This window comes from Chanodichthys erythropterus, chromosome 14, assembly GCF_024489055.1.
Source record: "Chanodichthys erythropterus isolate Z2021 chromosome 14, ASM2448905v1, whole genome shotgun sequence".
Classification (NCBI taxonomy): domain Eukaryota; kingdom Metazoa; phylum Chordata; class Actinopteri; order Cypriniformes; family Xenocyprididae; genus Chanodichthys; species Chanodichthys erythropterus.
In genome coordinates this window covers 31,058,613-31,077,903 of record NC_090234.1, presented here as the reverse complement: position 1 = coordinate 31,077,903, position 19,291 = coordinate 31,058,613, and positions in this window count along the sequence as shown.

The following is a 19,291-nucleotide window of genomic DNA, read 5'->3' as shown; positions in this document are numbered from 1 at the left end:
TCACAAAAAAATCCTCTTCTGTGAACTAAAATGGCTTGCTACTTATTAAAACAAGAGCAAACAAATATCTACAAAAATATAATAATTAGACACATTTCTGAAATGCTTTCTAAAATGTCTATATAGTATTTTTCACTTCACTGTCTAAAAAAAAAAAAAAAAAAAAAAAATCACAGTTTGATCACCCAAATTGCCAAACTCCAGCAAAAAATTAGACAATATTATTTTGACGTGAAATAATAATAATACAAATAATGCTACTACTACTACTACCACCACCACTTCTTCTACTACTACTACTACTACTAATAATAATAATACAATCACAATCATGTACTCTGTTCAAAATCCTGAAAAACAACACTGACTGAAAATGTTCATGTGCATATCAAAAAGGAAGGAGTACAAGGGGAGGAAGTGTTATATAATTAACACTATCTAAATAAATAAACAGTCAAACTGGAGCCAAGGAGGCCCTGTTTTCTGTGTTAATGCACTATTGGATTTCCAAACATTTAAATGGGTCTAATTAATGTCTCACTCACTGTGTTCTTATTACTAAAAAGGCTAATTATGCAGATGGATAACATCAGAGCTGGAGCATTTACATGTAAAATCAGAAAGCCATTTACTAAATGAGCATTCTTTCCATCTGTTGGTAGAATATTATAATTCTGTGCCTCTGCATGTTTGAAGATATAACATGAAATGATGTTTCTGAATAAGCTCTGAATTATTCCAATTTGATTCAATAATGTTAGATAATAGGTTAAAATTAGAGCTCACATCCAAAACTGAATATATATATATATATATATATATATATATACTTCCCCATAAATAATAAAATAAATAAAAAGCCTACCACTTCAATCCAGTTTTAATTGCTTTGCTTTATTTGCCTAAATGTGTTCAGTCATTTGTTCTTCATAACCCTGTGAAAGAGTTACATGTTTATTTCTCTGTTCACTTCACTGGCTAATCTCTTCATTAATAAGTCATAATTGCAGACATTAGATAACCACAACAGATTCCCCTCCGACTGAATGCTAAGCATTGCTAGCCAAGCGCTTAACTACTTCATATTTGCCCCTGTTCCACCCGGTGGAATCCATAGATTGTAAATTAGGTCTGATGATATACTCCACACGGCCTGGGCCCCTGCGTCAGGGCAGGGAGAGGCCACGGGTCACATTGTCCTCTTGACTTTCCGTGCACCCTTTGTTTTTTTCTTTTCTCTCAACAAAGCAATCAAGTGGCATATCGCACATGACAGGATGTAAAATACATTCATTTGCATGAATTTAGAGACTGCTTTGACTTTGCTTTATGTGTGTGACTGACCGACGACTCCATAAAATTCACTTTAGCAGCGGGGGTTCCGAGACCTCGCTAAATACTACGGCAATACTCCTGTCAACAGCCTGTCAATCATCAGAGGGCAAATGAGGCTGATAGGAGCTGCAGTCATATAGAAACGGAAAGGCATTTTAATAACAATGACTAAAAGCTGAGCTAATATAAATAAGAAAATAAGTTAAATGTTAAGAGTGTGAATAAACATTCAAAATCACATGAAAGAGTATGAAAGATTTAATGATGGGTGGTCTCAGGGATAAGTCATGGAGCAGATAAATTACTCAATCTTTCCAAAAAGAAAAGAAAAAAGAAGAAGTGTAACCTGTTTTACACTACAAAAACGGATCAGTGTCACTCCTCCTCACTTGTCTTGGTTTCACAGTCCATTAAATTATTAACAACAGAGGGCAAATACAAAGGTCCACAGAAAAGGAAGGAATAAACATAGCAATCAAATGGAGGCTTTCTGAAAGACTTTGAGGGGCCTGACATACTTCAGTGCGACAGCTGAATTTTCTGCTTAAAAAGCAGATCTGATGAGATGCAGCATTCATAGAACAATTTTTGTCAGACGATTGGGATTCAAATCTGAAGCTTCTTCATATAATGTAATATAAAAATAATAGAAACAGAGTTTTACTCTGCTGAGTACTGAAATGGACAGTAAAATCAAGAGCAGGGAGAAATGACAGGAAGATTATATGGTTTTCTGAACCTATAGAAATCATTTCATTATTAATGGACAAAAACACTATCTTCTTTAGGGGGCTTGAAATTGAAAGCTTAGAATATTGAATAAAAAAAAATGTCAAATGTAAACAATTTAATAACAAAAAGGTTCATGTAAAACAATAGAAATTTAGCATATTTTTATTATTTGATTCATAATTCATCAGTGCTGATTTCATTAAAACAAATTGTCTTTTTTAAAACTTAAAATCCTATATCACAAAAACTGAATATTTAAAGTAACAAAAATCTCGACTATAATTGGCATTGATATTATTGTATTATTATTTAAATTTAGCCTATATAATAGATTTCGTGGTCACATTTTAAATACATTTTATTTATAATAGAGGATTATCAGAAGAGTTTCATTGTGGTACTGAAATGCATTTGTTTTAGTGGCTCCGGGGACTGAAGACTTCATAGAGGAGGCTATGCTTTTCAGAATACTTTCTTTACATTTTTAACTATTTTTGTACACTATAAAATATCTACAACTAGAAATGTAAAAGCCTTCACAAATAATAATAATAAAAAAGTCTGGCTGTAAAACACTCATAAAGATGTAAGCTGGCAGTTCAAATGATGAAAACAATGACAATGTTCACACCTTGAGAAAAGGAGGCCTCTTTTTCCCCTGTCTTGGATATGAAGATAACATATTTTTGTGGCTCAAAGGTGCTCTGCTCGCCTGGCAGCCCCAGTCAGACACGAGTGAGCAGGGCCAGAGGGGTTGTGTTCTCCCTGCGTCTCCCAGCCCGACGGACACCACCACCACAGTGCTGAACGCAGGACGCCAGCGCTGTCTTCTGGCACTTCCCGGGGCCAGTGCCGACTCAGCGTGGTCACAGACTTACTCAGCAGCCACACCTTTACACCAGACTCACTCACACAGAAAACACTCACACACGCATCCACAGCAGCACACACTCCAAGATCCTGGCCTGCTCCTCTTGTCACCGACTGACGGCTGCACTCCAGCGCGAGCGACGCTAATTAAAGTCCACCCACAGCATGATTCACAGAGTGGTGAGGTAACAGACGAAGCTACACAGTGAAATTTTACTGACGCTGTATCTCCATCCTCTGTTTGGCTCTCTTAATATCAATATTTCAAGACAAATACTCACCTCGCTTGTCAAAACATTAATTACAGCACAGGTCAGGTGAGGAAATGACAGAAACATCATCTGGTGAAGTTTTGCAGAAAATCCAGAAGATGGCAACCTATCTCTGATGCACATCTGATCACTTGTTTGGGTATTTATCAAAGTGTTATTGCTTTATATATTTTATGATGATACTTTAGGGTGATGCTCTGGTAAGTCTTGCTAATAATGCATGCTATGGCCTCAGTTAGCCATATAATAATTCTTTTGATCGAATGTTTTTGAGAAACGACTTCATCTGACAGATACAGTGCACTGAAATCTTCCTCCATTCATGCTCAAATGGTAAATAAGCCTTAGGATTTACTTTATAATATCAAGATAGATTTCTAAATCCTCGTATTTAAAAATGAATACAACTGAATGCTAAAGCGGTTTATTCCTCTGCCTCTCTGTGTAGCCTTGATGTCACTTAAAGAGGACTTACAGATTTATCATAGTAAACAACCTAATATTTGATATCTGCCTGCTCATTTGTTTAGCTTATTCCATGAGCGGAGTGAACACACAATGATATGGCCATCCAGGGAATTGAGAGATTACTGGCCAGATAAAACCGCATACTGACGTGAACTTGGACCAGATTGAAAGAATCGAATAAAAGACCTCCACCAGTCACCTTCACTTCTCCAATGAACCATTTCCAAGTGAGACACTCCAGCTGCAATTGTACAAAGAGATTGAAAGTGTGTATAATTACACTAGATTGGGCCATTTATGGTATACACTTTCAAAATATGCATAATGAGGTATTTACTGTACAGTTTGACGAAAGGAATGATCTCTTCATCCTCAGAGGAAAAGACATGGAGCATAGAGGTAAGAGAAGAACAGTGGTTTTGCTCAACACTGTTGAATAGCCACTAGTGAAACGCAACACTATGAGACTTGACCAAATTAGAATGAAGCTTTACTCCGCTGGACTCTCTCTGCATCAAGACACTCTGGATTAAAAGCATGCTGGAAACGCAGCCCGCCAAGGACGGACTGCTAGCGGGAAAGCAGCGCTCATTAAAATACACTCAAGGAGGACAAGATTGAGTGGAAGACGAAGGAATGGGGAATAGATGGTCCTTGTAAAAAAAAAAAAAAAAAAAAAAATCATCCTCAGACTACCACGAATTGGTTTATGCTGTTCACACAAAAGAGCAACAAAACAATGTACTGTGTGGAAAAATGTGGTGGACACTTATTTCTCTATAGTGGAAGAGGAAGCCTATGATTGCGGTTTGACAAAAAGCCATTGCAACGTATGTCATGATTACTTGCTGCATCCCAATTTGCCACTTAAACTATGTCCTAATATATACTCTTTTTGTGAAGATAAAGAACATACTTTTGAGTGTGTGGCAGAAGAGTAGCTTTGAGACTTACTATCACGTCATTAAATTGCATTTTTAACAGACAATATTAGGCAATATATGGCAATATTAGCTATTAGAGTGTTGCACGGATCCACACTTTGAAAATCTACCAGAAATACTAGACCATCCAGGTACTTTTGGCATACTCTTTTCAACCTACTATGCTTTGGGACACACTTATTCTGATCCCACATACTATTTAGGATGGATAGTATGCACATCGGGACGTAGGGACGGTCTTGTGTTTCCCTGTCTTGTGTTTTGGTCTCTTATTTTGAAGTGTAGTTTTGTTCCCATTGTTCCTATGTTTTTTTTAGTTCTTGTTTCCTTTGTCTCTTTTGTCTGCCTTGTTAGTCTCTATAGTTATTAATCACTCACACCTGTCCCTTGTTTTGAGTATTTTATCCCCCGAGTTTCTTCTGTTCTATGTCTGGTGTTGTCCGCTATGGATGCTGTGTGCGTTTGTTTTAGTTTCTGTTCTCTCCTACGTTTGTAGTATCTTGCTCTTTGCCTGGCTTCATGTTATTCTTTGCCTGGATTTACTTTTGTTGTTTTGTTTAATAATTGTCAAACTGCACCTGGATCCAACGCCATGTCTTTACTGAGACAGCCACGATACAGTATCCTTAATACACTGTAAGCATATTGTGTCTTTTTCATGCATTTTAAGTTAAAAAAAAAAGTTACGTTGGAAAAAATAGCTAGTGAAGTAAAATAAAATGCACATATTCAAGAAAACAAATCTTTATATTTTAACTAGAAAACAAGTCAAAAATACTAAATAAAGTTTTTTTGTTTTTTAATTTTTTTTATTCAGTGGCACATTGCATGATTTATTCTAAAGAGAAAGCATTTCCCTCAACCCTTTCATAATGCATACACAAGATAACCAAGTATTAAGTGTATAGTATAACGAAACATTGTTTTTATGTTTGTATTTCTGGTGAAACTAGTTGATCATGTAAATCCACACCTAATACTTTGTTCTTTGCCAGTGCATGACTTTAAATCAAGAGTGGCAGACCCCTGTTTAGAGACAAGAGATGACAACTGATAGTGTCTAGGATCAAAGATCTGATCAAAACATGGCATTGTACTTCAGATCCAACAGAGCCGATCACGTGTGTTTAGAAAAACGTACAGAACATCCAATTGATCAGCCATTCTGATGAGATGAAATGTTCTCATCAAAGCTGGAACACCTAATGGGGGAATCACAGTCTCGGTAACATTATCTCCAGGGCATCTGTACACATTTGTGTCCACAGCTGAGAGCGAGCGTCCCGGTCTGGTCCATAGGTTCATGCAGTTGTTTGACCCATGCTACCACCCTCCCGAGTGTCATGTTTGATGCTCGTGGTAGGATCCATCATGTGGTTGGCAGGCTGGCTGATAAACAGGCCTGTCCTATGGGATATTGTGTGTATGTGTGTGTGTGTGTGTGTGTGTAGGCTCTCCAACAGCTGGGTGGAGGAGCTGAAGAGTAGTGGAGCTTGCAGATGTGAATCTGGAAGCGACAGAAGGTATCGGCGTACACATGTTTGTTTTTCCACCTCTCCTGGAGGAAAAAGGAGGCCCTTGATCTAGTGCTGAGCAAAACAGTTAGCTTTTGTTTCAAGAGATGAAAACCAGTGTCGCTGTGAGGAGGGGCCAGAAAATGAAAGAAAGAAGAAAAGGGGGGAGGGGGGGGGGGTCGCTTGATGTCCGGAAACTGAATGAAGAGACTGGGTGGTCACTCGCAGGCTGTCGTGACCCTTGACCTGGTGTACACATGATCAAGAGACTCTCTCTAAACACTGTTGCACAGCCAACAGTTATCATGAAAGACACCGGATCACATGTACCATAAGGGTCTCTCACCTTGTTCATTGATTTCTCTCTTTATCCCTAGTTTCTCTATCCTTCTCTCTCTGTGACCACTGGACTAGGTGAGTTCTGAGCGGGAGACTGATTTAGAAGCCTTCCAGGGTGTAAAGGAGGACCCCACAGTCCATGCTGTGCAGGGGGCCTGCTAACAGCATTATGAGTCAATTATAATAGGTTTCAATTTGCATATCTAGAGCTGTTCCTACACAACATAAAAGCCTATATACTGTAAATTTATGCAGATTTTTTTAATGCTAATTAAAAAGTAGCATGAATGTATATATGTATATTGTATTAGAGTGCATATATAATACATATACATACATACATATATACATATACACACAGAGAGAGAGAGAGAAATTGTTGAAAATGGTTCATTTTCAATTCATAACATTAACGTAGCAGTCGTGGTCTAATGGTTAGAGAGTCAGACTTGTGGGTTCGATTCTCAATGTAGGTAGGGGAAGTGAATGAATAGCACTCTGTAACTCACGACTGAGGTGCCCTTGAGCAAGGCACCTAACCCCCAATTGCCACAGTGAAACGGCTGCTCACTGCTCTGGGTGTGTGTGTCCACAGTTTGCAGTGTGTGTTTATATGTGTTCACTACTCACTGCTCCTAATGTGTGTGCATTAGCTTGGATGGGTTAAATGCAGAGGACAAATTATCATGCTTGGCCTTCACTTGTCACTAAAAAATATTAAATAATTCTAAAATGTATACAACATGAAATTTTAAACTGTATTAGTTCAAATGAATATTAGTTCAAATTCTCCTTAATAAATATTAACCTGAATAAATAAACCTTAAAAAACCTTATAAACCTTAAAAATACAGTAAAAATTGCTCTCCCTTAGTTTATACCCAATGCATTATTTATTTGTACTGAATTTAACTTTATTGTAAAATGTTACCAAGTCCCTATTAATCTTGTTATATTGAAAGTCCTTGATTACAAACCATCAAGAATCATTGTGCATGACATCACCAGTTGGGGGCAGGGCCCTGTCTCATTGTTCACAGGAGGGCCCAGAGAATCGCAGAATGCCACTGTTCTACTGTATTAAGCTTTGCTGTTCTGCTTTCTATATTCCAGTGAAATAAACTAGGGGTGCACCAAAGTGAAAATTTTGGGCTGAAACCGAAAATTCTAGTTGCACACTTGGCCGAAAACTAAATCCGAAAATGACTTTTTAAAAAAAATAGTTATTCATTTCTTATTTTAAATGAGTTTTCTGGGATAATTGTATTATTATTATTAGACTTTTTAATTAAATTCAATAATTTTACTGAATCTGAGTTTAAAAAATACAAGCCAATGAAATAAAATAACCACATATTTATTTAAAGTAACAGAAAATAGGCCTGTATTAAAATAATGTTAAATATCAATATATTCTTCATTCAGTTCTATGCAACAGAATAAGATTTAACCGATTTATTTTTTTCACCAATTATCAAAGTATTGCCTAACAAAGCTATAAGTAACCTGCATTAAAGGATTAGTTCACCCAAAAATGAAAATTCTGTCATTAATTACTCACCCTCATGTCGTTTCACACCCGTAAGACTTTCATTCATCTTCAGAACACAAATCAAGATATTTCTGATGAAATCTGAGAGATCTCTTAATCCTCAGTAGACAGCAATTTAACCACCACTTTCAAGGTCCAGAAAGGTACTAAAGACATTGTGGTTGAAAGTGGAGTCAGAGAGCTCTCGAATTTCATCAAAAATATCTTAATTTGTCTTTAACATCAATAAATCCCTATTATTCCTTTCATGACATGTCAGATTTACATGAAGACATTTAGAAATATCACTCACCCGCTGCAAACACCAACAACACACCAGGAAGAAATCTTCCCAAGAATACAGTTGCTTAAATGGAATAGTTCAACCAATATCATTTACTCACCCTCGTGTCATTCCAGTACCTTTATGACTTGTTTCTTCTGTGGAACATAATGGAAGATACTTTTGCATAGACACAAACAGATGAAACTTTTTTCAAAATATCTGCTTTTGTGTTTTGGAGAACAAATAAAGTCATATTTGAGTTTGGAATGACATGATGATTAGAAAAAGGGCTTTTTATTTAGCATGGCACTGAAAGAACACCATGTTATTTTTAATTGGGTGCTCTTTGATTGCTGGAGCAGTTTTCATTTGGTAACTTTGGCACATACACCCCAATAACCTTCAAATATATATTGTCTGATTATACATGCCCACGAGTGCTTTTGATCAAAGCGCTCTGTGCTGTGGGTGTGTGTGTGCTAGCAGGCGGAGTGGTGGCAGCCTGTTAGCATTCTGCCTTGACGACTCCATCAGCCCAGTCTCAAGGTAGCTGTCAATCAGAATGCATCATTTAATTCAACAGCACTCCAAGGACTTTTCCTCCTGCAATGCCCATGACAGCACAGCTACGGCTCTATTCACTGATGTGCACAGTTGTATTTACAATGTTCTAATAATTAGAGCGAGTGAGAGAGAGGATGTGGAGAGGTGAAAAAAAAAAAACAGCAACAAGTCTCAGTGCGCACACTGAAGACGGTTCATTTTCGAGAGCGGCACTGGAAGCACGGTGCTTCTGCGGCATGGTGGCACAGCGCTAAATAACAGTGACAACGCTGCATTCATGCTCTTTGGAGAGACGTGAATTCATTCTCAGCTCACTCTAATTAGATTAATGGTGTTGTGGCATACAAAGTGGGCCCACTTCACATTAGATAGTGTACGAATGAAGACAAACACTTATTTCAATTCCAGGCAGAGAAAAGCAGTGGCCAGGGTAGTTAGCATAGCCCTTTATGGTGCAATGAGATGTTAATTGTCTGCCATTACCTCTAAACTGCTTGCTTGTTGTATTAATCACAGCGCTAATTGATACAGAGATAGAAACATAGCCACGGGCGAGAACATGGAGGAGAGAGAGTTGTAGATGCTAGATAAAGGGTTTATCGGTTGAACCATATGGAGATGACATGGCTTTGAATACTCCTCAACATGCCTAGTAGCACTACTTTCCTTGATAAATTCTATAGTGCAGGATTTTTAATTTTTTTACTAACACTTTTAATTTAAGAGAAAGATGCTTCAAAAGGGTGGTGAAGCATGAATACCAGATGCAATGTGTGTGTGTGTGTGTCCATATGTACTCAACAGTGATGAACAACAGAGACGTGAAAGAAACAAAGGGTCTTTGGTTATTAGAAATAACTTCCTTTTTAGGAAAAATGCACACACAGACAGCCATTAAAATGTTAAGCAGTGACAAACTATTTTAAACAACATTTGTTTCTGTTTCTTCTTGTATAATTATACGTGATTTTTATGACATCACATTAATTGACATCACTAAAACCACAGGGATATTTAAGTGAAATGCAAAAAGCTGAAAAAAAGATATTGTGAAATATCTAAAAGAAAGGGCCACCAACAGCCAAAATAACTAAATAAATAATTTTTGACAGATTTTCAAAACAGATTTGATTCATGTGATCCGTGAATTATGTCAAACATGAACGCAGAGGCATGTGTTCAAACCTTAACATTTTTGGATTAAAAAAAAAGCCTAAAATGTGGCCAAAATCACTCGCATCCTTAAACTGAAAATTCTGTCACTCAAAATTTCTATGACTTTTCCTTTAAATGAATATCAAAATATAAAACTGCTCTTTTTCTTACAATAAAATACATAGTTATTGTTTTGGTTGTCTTTTGCTCACCAAGGCTGCATTTTTTGCTCAAAAATCCAGTAAAAACAGTAACAATGTGAAATATTATTTTTTCTATTTTATTAAATATTTTAAAATGTAAAAAGCTGAATTTTGAATTAACCTTCAGAAATGTTTTTTAATACGCCGATTTGGTGCTCAAGAAACATTTCTTATTATTATCATCAGTGTTAAAAACAGCTTGATTTTTTTGTGGATCCTGTGATGCACGATTGTGTATTTATAATCGTACAAATTCAAAATATTTTTATCAGGTGCATGATGCGCCTTGTGTGTACAGTCAAAGGTAAACGAGAGCTAGCTTAATGAACACAGGGCTTAAAACCCCATTACTGTAGCAATCAGGGTATATCATGTACCACTTCACAGACAAACAAATGGAACAGAAGAGAGGAGGGACAGAGAGAACAGAAGCAGCAAGGAAAAACAGAGGGAGAAGATGGCTTTGTCATATGGAAGGGAGGAACAGTGAAAGCAGATGAAAGGACCTGGATTGAAGAAAGTGTTTAAACAAGGCTGTGCACACCTCAGGGGGCACCAATGACCACCTGCGTGGGGGACGTGGGGTCCAACACCCCGTGACTCCTTCCCTGCATTCACCAACACCTGGCTGAAGGTACGATTCACAGCCTTAAATTTATGCTTAAATGAGGGCATGTTCACTTACAAAACACAAGCTCATATTAAGCTACATTTTTTTATGCTTGACAAATCTGAACTCCATATGTATATTAATGTGTTGGCTTTGGACTTGATTGAAAGATGATCAGAAGAAAAAAAATCAGCAACCATGACTCAGTGCTCTTGAATTTCTTCCCATGACTCTAACCCCCAGAAAAAAAACAAGGCTTAAGCCTAGTCCTAGACTAAAATGCATGTTTGAGCTGTTTTAACTGAAAACAACTTGCACTGTCATACAATATGTCAGTGCCATTGTTTTGTCTCAAGGTGCACACTAGTAAGTAGTTTTTTTTTTTTCTTTTTCCTAAGGCATGTTTAAAAAAGCTAAATATCCTAATTGAACTAAAGCCTAACCCTGGCTTAATCTAAGTCCTGTCTGTAAAACCAGGCCTAAATATTCTCAAACAGGCCACAAACACATTGCTGCCTCAAACTTTCATGAAAGAAACCAATTTTAAAAGCATGCTGGTGTGTCAAAATCAATTTTAAAGTACCTAAAAGAGTCATGCCTAATCCTGGACACAAAAAATAGAGTGTTCACGAGGTCATGTTTTAAAGCAACCCGATCCAGCTAAGATGAAACTAACTACCTCAAACACACACAAAGCTTCACTTATGTCTTTACACATACACCATGTATACTGTAACCAGCTAGGTCCAGGCAACTTAGTAAAAACAACTAGCTTATTTTACTATTATATATATATTATAGTTTAAAATCACTCCAGCACGCAGGACTTGTTTGTCAAACAGTTTGTCTACAGTGTCGCTGTTCAGCCACACACAGGTGTCTGGAGTTCCTTGGACTTGTCTGTAATATGTCTTTTTGTCCCTGTCAAATCACCCTGAATTCACTGCTGTTGATGATAATAATAGTGTTGGGTATCCATTGATTTGCCGCGGCCCCTTATTGTGAGCTAACGCCAGAAGACACTCATCTCCCCCTTTAATTAGGCCCTGGACCAGTTTCTTTTTTGATGTAGTTACTCTGTGGATACAGACAGCCAATGCCTTTGTTAGCGCCCTTGGCTTTGGCCTTTGAAAAGACAGGTTCTGACAACTTATTTGCAAAGGAGACTAAAGGAAATGAAATATCTTACAAAAAGGATCTGAAAGGAGTTTTACAGCGCTTTTGCTCATTATCCACTTTGTAAAGTCATGGAAAACAACTTCTCTCTTTGGTTAATCACCAGGTAAGAACATCTGAAGATGCTACTTAACACTGATACAGGAAATCTGTATCAAAACAGGCACAATGATTGGCAAAAGAACATGGCAAAAAGAAATTGTACACAAATTACAAAATTAAAATTGCAAACACACACAAAAAGGAAGGTAAAACCATCTAGCAAAGAGAAAAAAGCGTGGCCAGTGCACAGTGTCTTCATGAGTTCCCAGTCATTTTTTTCATATCCACGGGAGTCTAATTACCTAAGCACTGCTGCCTGCTTTCAATCAGAGTTAGTGAAAATGACATACTCCTTTGTTCCTTTCTCATATCACACATGATGCACTGTCATTCTTCTCGCCACTGAGCCTAGAGTAGTATCTTTCCCAGGCTACCATCTGTCTCTGGCGTGGCCCACTTATGTGGGAGACCATAATTCTCCCCCGTCATGGTGGCTGCACATATTTCATGCTTGCTCCTGGCTTTCTTTATGCCAACTATTAGCAGCTTTGAGGACTTTGGGTCAGCTTAATAATCATTTAAAGGTTTGTTAGGCACTGACCCTGCAAAACGGCCCCCCCAAATTGAAAAGTTATTCACCATGTCCTTCATCGAGTGTATCTTCTCGGTGCCTTTGTTCTCAAAATAGAACTTTTCATCAGGGTTTTTCTTTTTCAAAGATACTATCAGTTTTGGGATGCTCTAAATTAATCTTTACATGTTAAAGGATTAGTTCACTTTAAAATGAAAATTACCCCAAGCTTTACTCACCCTCAAGACATCCAAGGTGTATTTGACGTTCTTCTTTCTGATGAACACAATCTGAGTTATATTAATAAATATCCATCTTCCGTATTGAAACTACGAAGAAAGTGTAATGCCTCTCACAGTTCAAAACGCTTATGCTAAGTCCTACACCTTCCATATTCAACTTAAGAAAAAAGCGTAACTGACGCAACGTCAGTTGTGCTTTTTTATAAGTTGAATATGGAAGGCAGTCTGAAGCTAGATATTTTACTTTATAACTTGTTAAATTTGGATATTTTTCTTACACAAATGCATCGCTTCGCTTCAGATGGCCTTTATTAACCCCCTGGAGCCGTGTGGAGTACGTTTTTGATGGATGAAAGCACTTTCTTGAGCTTCATACTTGATGGTAACAGAAAGTCAAATACACCTAGGATGGCTTGAGGGGTGAGTAAATCTTGGGGTAATTTTCATTTTAAAGTGAACTAATCCTTTAAGCAGTGTTCAAGTTGTTATTGCATTAATATGGGAACCAGAGTCACTAATTCTGATCCTTTTGAATAATTATGCCTTGTAAAAACAACTAGTCTCTCTGTGCATCAGTGACAGTCATTAGCGTTTGGCAGATGCACTGTAATAAAATTTACCATTACTGAACTTAAGATGTCAAGTTGCTATGACATTATCACAATTTTGTTGGAAGAGATAGCTCACTCAAAAATGAAAACTGTCATTATTTACTCACCCTCATGTTGTTCAACTTCTTTATTTATTATGTGGAACTGTAACATAAAAGACAAAAAATCTGGTTATCGCAGACTATTGTCAACATCCCATGGATAATGCCAAAACATTACATGACAAAAACACTCCTAAATACATTAAAAGACTTTGTACATGAAACAAAAGGGAAATAAACAGATCATTACAATAGAGGAACACACATCCTGACATCACAAGACAAGTGCTTGTTGGGAAAAGGGGTGAATAGAACTGAACTACTAAAACATTTTTTTTTCTCTAATATAGGCCTATTTGAACTAAAAAAGCACAAAACTAACAATTACCTGTTGTGCTTCTTGTCTCGACTTAAAAACATGATCAACTGTGTAACAGAAAAACTGTATTGAGTTACAATACTTGTGTTCCTGAGAGTTGTAAGCTGCAAAGACTACAAAGTAAACAAAAACACTACAATAATCAAATAACTCTTTGGATATATTTTGGCATTATTGACTTGAACTCACACAATACAGAAAATTTAAAATCAATAGATTCAATGGAAAGCCTACCAGGGGGTGGCAGCCTGATGCATGTGAACCATAGATGGCCTTGTTTGTGTCTGCATGACTGGGTGAAAGTCATGGTCTTATCATAACTCATATTTAATGCAAGAAAGGGTGAGAGTTCAGACCATGTCCTTATTACATGACCCTCATGACCTTTAGCATGTTGCCCATCACTCTTGGACATTGCATCATCCTCCCCAGCTGTCCGGTTGTTGTATATATAGCTGGTGTGGACACCCTTCACACATTTCAGGAGAAGACTAGGAAGTTCCATCATAAAACCAATCAGGGAAACCACACTGGAGACCATAAATCATACATTTTTGGGGAGCACTTGAAGGTCTGGGAAGTGCACATTTCCCCATTATACTTCACAGGAAGCCCCACAATCTCCTCCTCAACCCAGGTCACATGGGGTCATAACCTTGGGAAGGCTATTGTACATATGTAACCATAGCAACCACAACATAAGAAACACAACAGAGTCCCCCATCCACACCATCCAACATAGGTTAAGTAAAAAGAACTGGTTTATTTATAAAATGTGGACTAATTCAACTGTAAAAACAGAAAATGCTAAGATTATGTTCCTTCATAGCCGATTTTATTGGCTTTACAACTATATCCAAGTAATAAAACTGTATGAGAGCTATAAAACGTTGAATTAAAGTGTTACCTTCTTAAAGTTAATATCTAATTTGTAATATTTTTGCATGATAAAAAGCCCTGAAGAACTACAATAAAGAGCAGGCAGTTAAAGGGTTACTTCAGAAAATCTCTTGAGTAAACTATGGGATAATTTCATTTTTGGGTGAACTAACCCTTTAAAGCAACCCAATATATGCATGAAAAATATCTTCTTTATCCTTCACTTGGGCTAAAAAGGAAGTTAAAAAAAATGTTAGCAGTGATATGCACTGTTAATGCATAATGCACTGTTAGCAAACATCCTGAAGCCAGGATGAACATCCAGTGTTTAGATAAATACATGTATTTTAATATGTGCTCCGCACTTTCCTCTCAATAAAAAAAAAAAAAAAAAACTGAGAAATCAGCAGTTAAGAAAGCATCTGGTCTTATCGATGTGGACACCTTTGGGGTCACCGTGATTTTACCAAGCAAGACATCAACAATCCTGGAACAACATTCCTGTCTGAAAATTTTGTCTTAACCCTATCACTACCCCTAAAGGCCCCGGTATATTTCAAACGAAATCGAAGAACGACATTTCGAACAAAATCAGGCCAAAACGAAGTTTGTTTTGTGTTCTTTTTGGAAGTTCGAAACGGCTTGGCAAAGCAAACTTTCAGGAAAAGTTCGCTCCAGCTGCAAAACACTTTCGTACTACCATTGGTCAGTGAAAATAATGTAATAGGAGGTGTGCGCTGAGGCTCCGCGCTCATTCGCGTGGACAGCGTCTCCGATTCATTTCGTGTGTTTGAGCTCGTTGAGGTTTCTCCGCGGGTGAAAACATGAACACACTGGATAGCCGCTTTATAGTACAAAATGAAGTTGTGCTTGTACAAAAAAAAATTTTTTAAAAATGAGGCACTAACACTGTTTTTCATGTTTAATACTGTAAAGCTGCTTGATTTTAAGCAATCTAATAAATAAAGTGCTATATAAAGACGTGACGTGTTAATTTGCAGAGCTTGTGCTAACATACCAATGTTGTTATGATCAGACTGACTTATGCTTTCTATAATAAATATGTTGATAATAAAAATATAATAAAAATGTTTTCTCATTTTTGTTGGGTTTGTTTTGTTACTGAGAAGAAAGTGCAAGGCACATATTTACATATTCATCTAAACGTCACTCTCAGCAGTGTGGGCGGTGTCTGATGTTCGTTTACAGTGTATCGCTGGTCACGCATTTCGAACTTCGTTTTACCTCTAAACGAAGAATGAAAAAGAACTTTGTTTGAAGTATACCGGGGCCTTAAACCTAAACCGAACCCTACCCATAACCCTAAAATCAGAGGGAAGTGATAGATGAATAATACTGATATAAAAGCACCTAACTCTGGTTCTAAGCCTAAACTTAACAGAAACTGTAAACTTCCCCCTCAAATCTGACTGGTTGATTGGAATGTCGTTTCAGGATTAACAACGATGTTGATCGATGTGTTCATGTTCACTTGTGTCTGACTGAAAAGAAGAAATTAACCAGTGAAGTTTTCCATGTCAAAGACGGCAAAGCCTCTGAGCCACACCTACCTAATATGTAATCGCCATATGCCAATAGTTGTTTGAAGGTGTTTACAAGCCAGAGCAAAGTTTTTCAGAAATACCACTTTGGCCGGCTGTTTTGAACTACTGAATTTTTTTTGGCCGGATTTTGTTCGAAATGATGTCACACCAGTTTGTTCTTTGATTTTAAATTCGCTCTGATTTTGATTAAAGGAAACCTATTATGCAAAATTCACATTTATAAGGTGTTTGTGTCCACAGTATGTGTAAACAACCAGCTTATTATAGTAAAAATCCACACACTCCTTTTTTTAATAATTCCCATAAATCAAAAGAAGTCTATCAAAATGAGCAGTTCCAGTCGTACATTAGATTAGGGGGAAGCCCCGCCCATGACTGGTGACGGAATCTGACCTATTAGCTTAGCTCCTCCCCTGAGTGAGCTGTACACAGTCTGCCATGTTTATCTCCTCACCACAGCATTTAACAGCAGCTCTCAAGTAAGAAATTCTAGTTAAAGCTACTAAAATTACTCAGTCAAGAGCAATGAGTGATTTTCATTTTTTTTCTTTTGTTGTTTGGTTTATATTAACAGTATATACAGCAGTAGGTATTATAAATTAAGCTGCTTTCACTTTAATACAAAGATCTAATACATGCGATTTCTTTCCCTGCTGTTTATGTTCATATACAAAACCAACTGTTTATGTGAACTTTGTGTGTTTTTGACATAACCTTGTATTTGACAGTCTAATTACAATAAGACAAATCAATACTCACGGGACGTGCCATCTGACAGCCAGCTTTCTGTTATGGCTTTAAAACGCATGCAGATGATAAACTTTTACGATGACAAAGAACTGCAATGTTATGTGAGCATGACCGCGATAGAGATGATAATCAAAACCAAACAGATGTTTTGTTAGTTTTTGGCAGAGTATTATTCTGAGGCAGGAGTTGTACAGGCTCCGCCCTGTTCTAGAAAGTGGGATGGGAAGCAGCTACTCATTTGCATTTAAAGAAACATGCATGAAAACACTCATTCCACTCAAAACTGGGCATTTACAACATGGTATAATAAATGATATGTGGGGTATTTTGAGCTGAAACTTCACAGACACATTCTGGGGACACCTGAGACTTATATTACATCTTGTAAAAAGGGGCATACATAGAACTAAATTGAGATGAATAATGACATTATTATCTTCTTCTAGCTGCTTTACAGCTGAAATTCAATTGGTTTCATAACTGATTAATTTTACAACATTAATTTCACTGATTATTAATGTAAAGCTGCTTTGACACAATTGTATAAAGTGCTATATAAATAAATGTGACTTGACTATAACTGTTCAGCTTGAAATAGTCTCAAATTCAGGAAAGCAGCAAGGATCCCAAAACCATGACAGGACCAGACTGACAGATAAGTTGCTGTATGGCTGTACAAGTGACAACAAAAGCAACAGTAGGGTTGACAAGACTCACAGTTTCATTCAGTATCCAACCTGAAATGCCTCACATCACCAACTCTGGCCAACTCTTGTATTGGTTCTATATGGCAGCTGGGAATAGTGCTGCTGTTATACCAGGTAAACATGTCACAACACTGGTCTCAAAAAAACAATCCTTTTTGGCTTTTCTATTTGAGACTTATGAACATGATGACAGCAGGCTGATTAGAATGAGAGTGGTGGAAAACCAGAGAGCAGGTCAGACAGGCATTGCTGTAATTTTATGACCTGCTATTTAGTAGATGCGTACAGTACACTAATAGCAGGCACAGTCTCCCCAGAACAACCCACTGTAGTGTTGTGTTCCTTGCTCGAGGGTGCAATGATGATATGGTTAAGTACATCTCAGCTCGTGGGTCACCCACACCCTGGACTGAACCTAAAATCTTTGATTTAGCAGCACAGAGACTCAGACAGTAGGCTGTAAAACTGTGTGGTCAAACCTAAAAAAATAAATGAATATTGTGAAATATTATAACTGCATGTTTTCAGTTTTAATGTTTTTTTTTTTTTTTTTTTTTTTTTGTCACAGCAAAGCTGAATTTACAGCAGTCATTATTCTAGTCTTTAGTTTCACATGATCCTGAGATATGTTTCTTGTGCTCAAGAAACATATCTTGTTCTTATGTCGAAAACAGTAATATTTGTGTCAAAACCATGATTTTTTTTCAGGAATTTGTGTGTGTGTGTGTGTGTGTGTGTGTGTGTGTGTGTGTGTGTGTGTGTGTGTGTGTGTGTGTGTGTGTGTGTGTGTGTGTGTGTGTGTGTGTGTGTGTGTGTGTGTGTTTACACACATTATTGTGATTCAAACATTAAATGGTTTTATGTTGACTATATTTTCTTTTACCTTTTGTCTTTCTTTTTTAATTGATCCATTCCCCTTTAAATATATGTATCCAAAGTCATGGTATCAAAAGTTGCTTTTTTATGACTTCTGTTCCAGTTTGACAGGCTAACACCCATGGAGGCCATGCCAAATGTGCCTAGAAATAACACCGGGCCTCCCTACTGTCTCTGAGATTGCCCGCCTAGGAGCCTGGCACACACCATAGCGCACGCAAAAACCCTGTGGATTATACACATGTAGCATATTTCATAATGCAATGCAGACTTCCAGCTTTACTCCTCTATCTGCCCTCATTGTCCCAGTCGGCTGACGGGCAGGCGCAAATAATTGCTCTGGCTGCTTCTGTGCCCCACCTCATCTGATCCAGAAGGGTATATACAAAACACAAGTCATTAATAACAAAGACACAAAGCGTTACTACATAAACACTTAGCGAATGGCGGGCGCTGCGCGCCACACACCTCTACCACTCTCCTGTTCCCCTGTAATCAGAGCAGTGAGGTAATGAATGTGGAAGATAACCCCTCCATTTGGGCGGAAGGGAAGATAAAGTCGAAAGTGATTAAGAATAGGCGGGTGGTGAAGAGGAGGTGGTTGGAGACGTTACTATGGGGTCCTGACA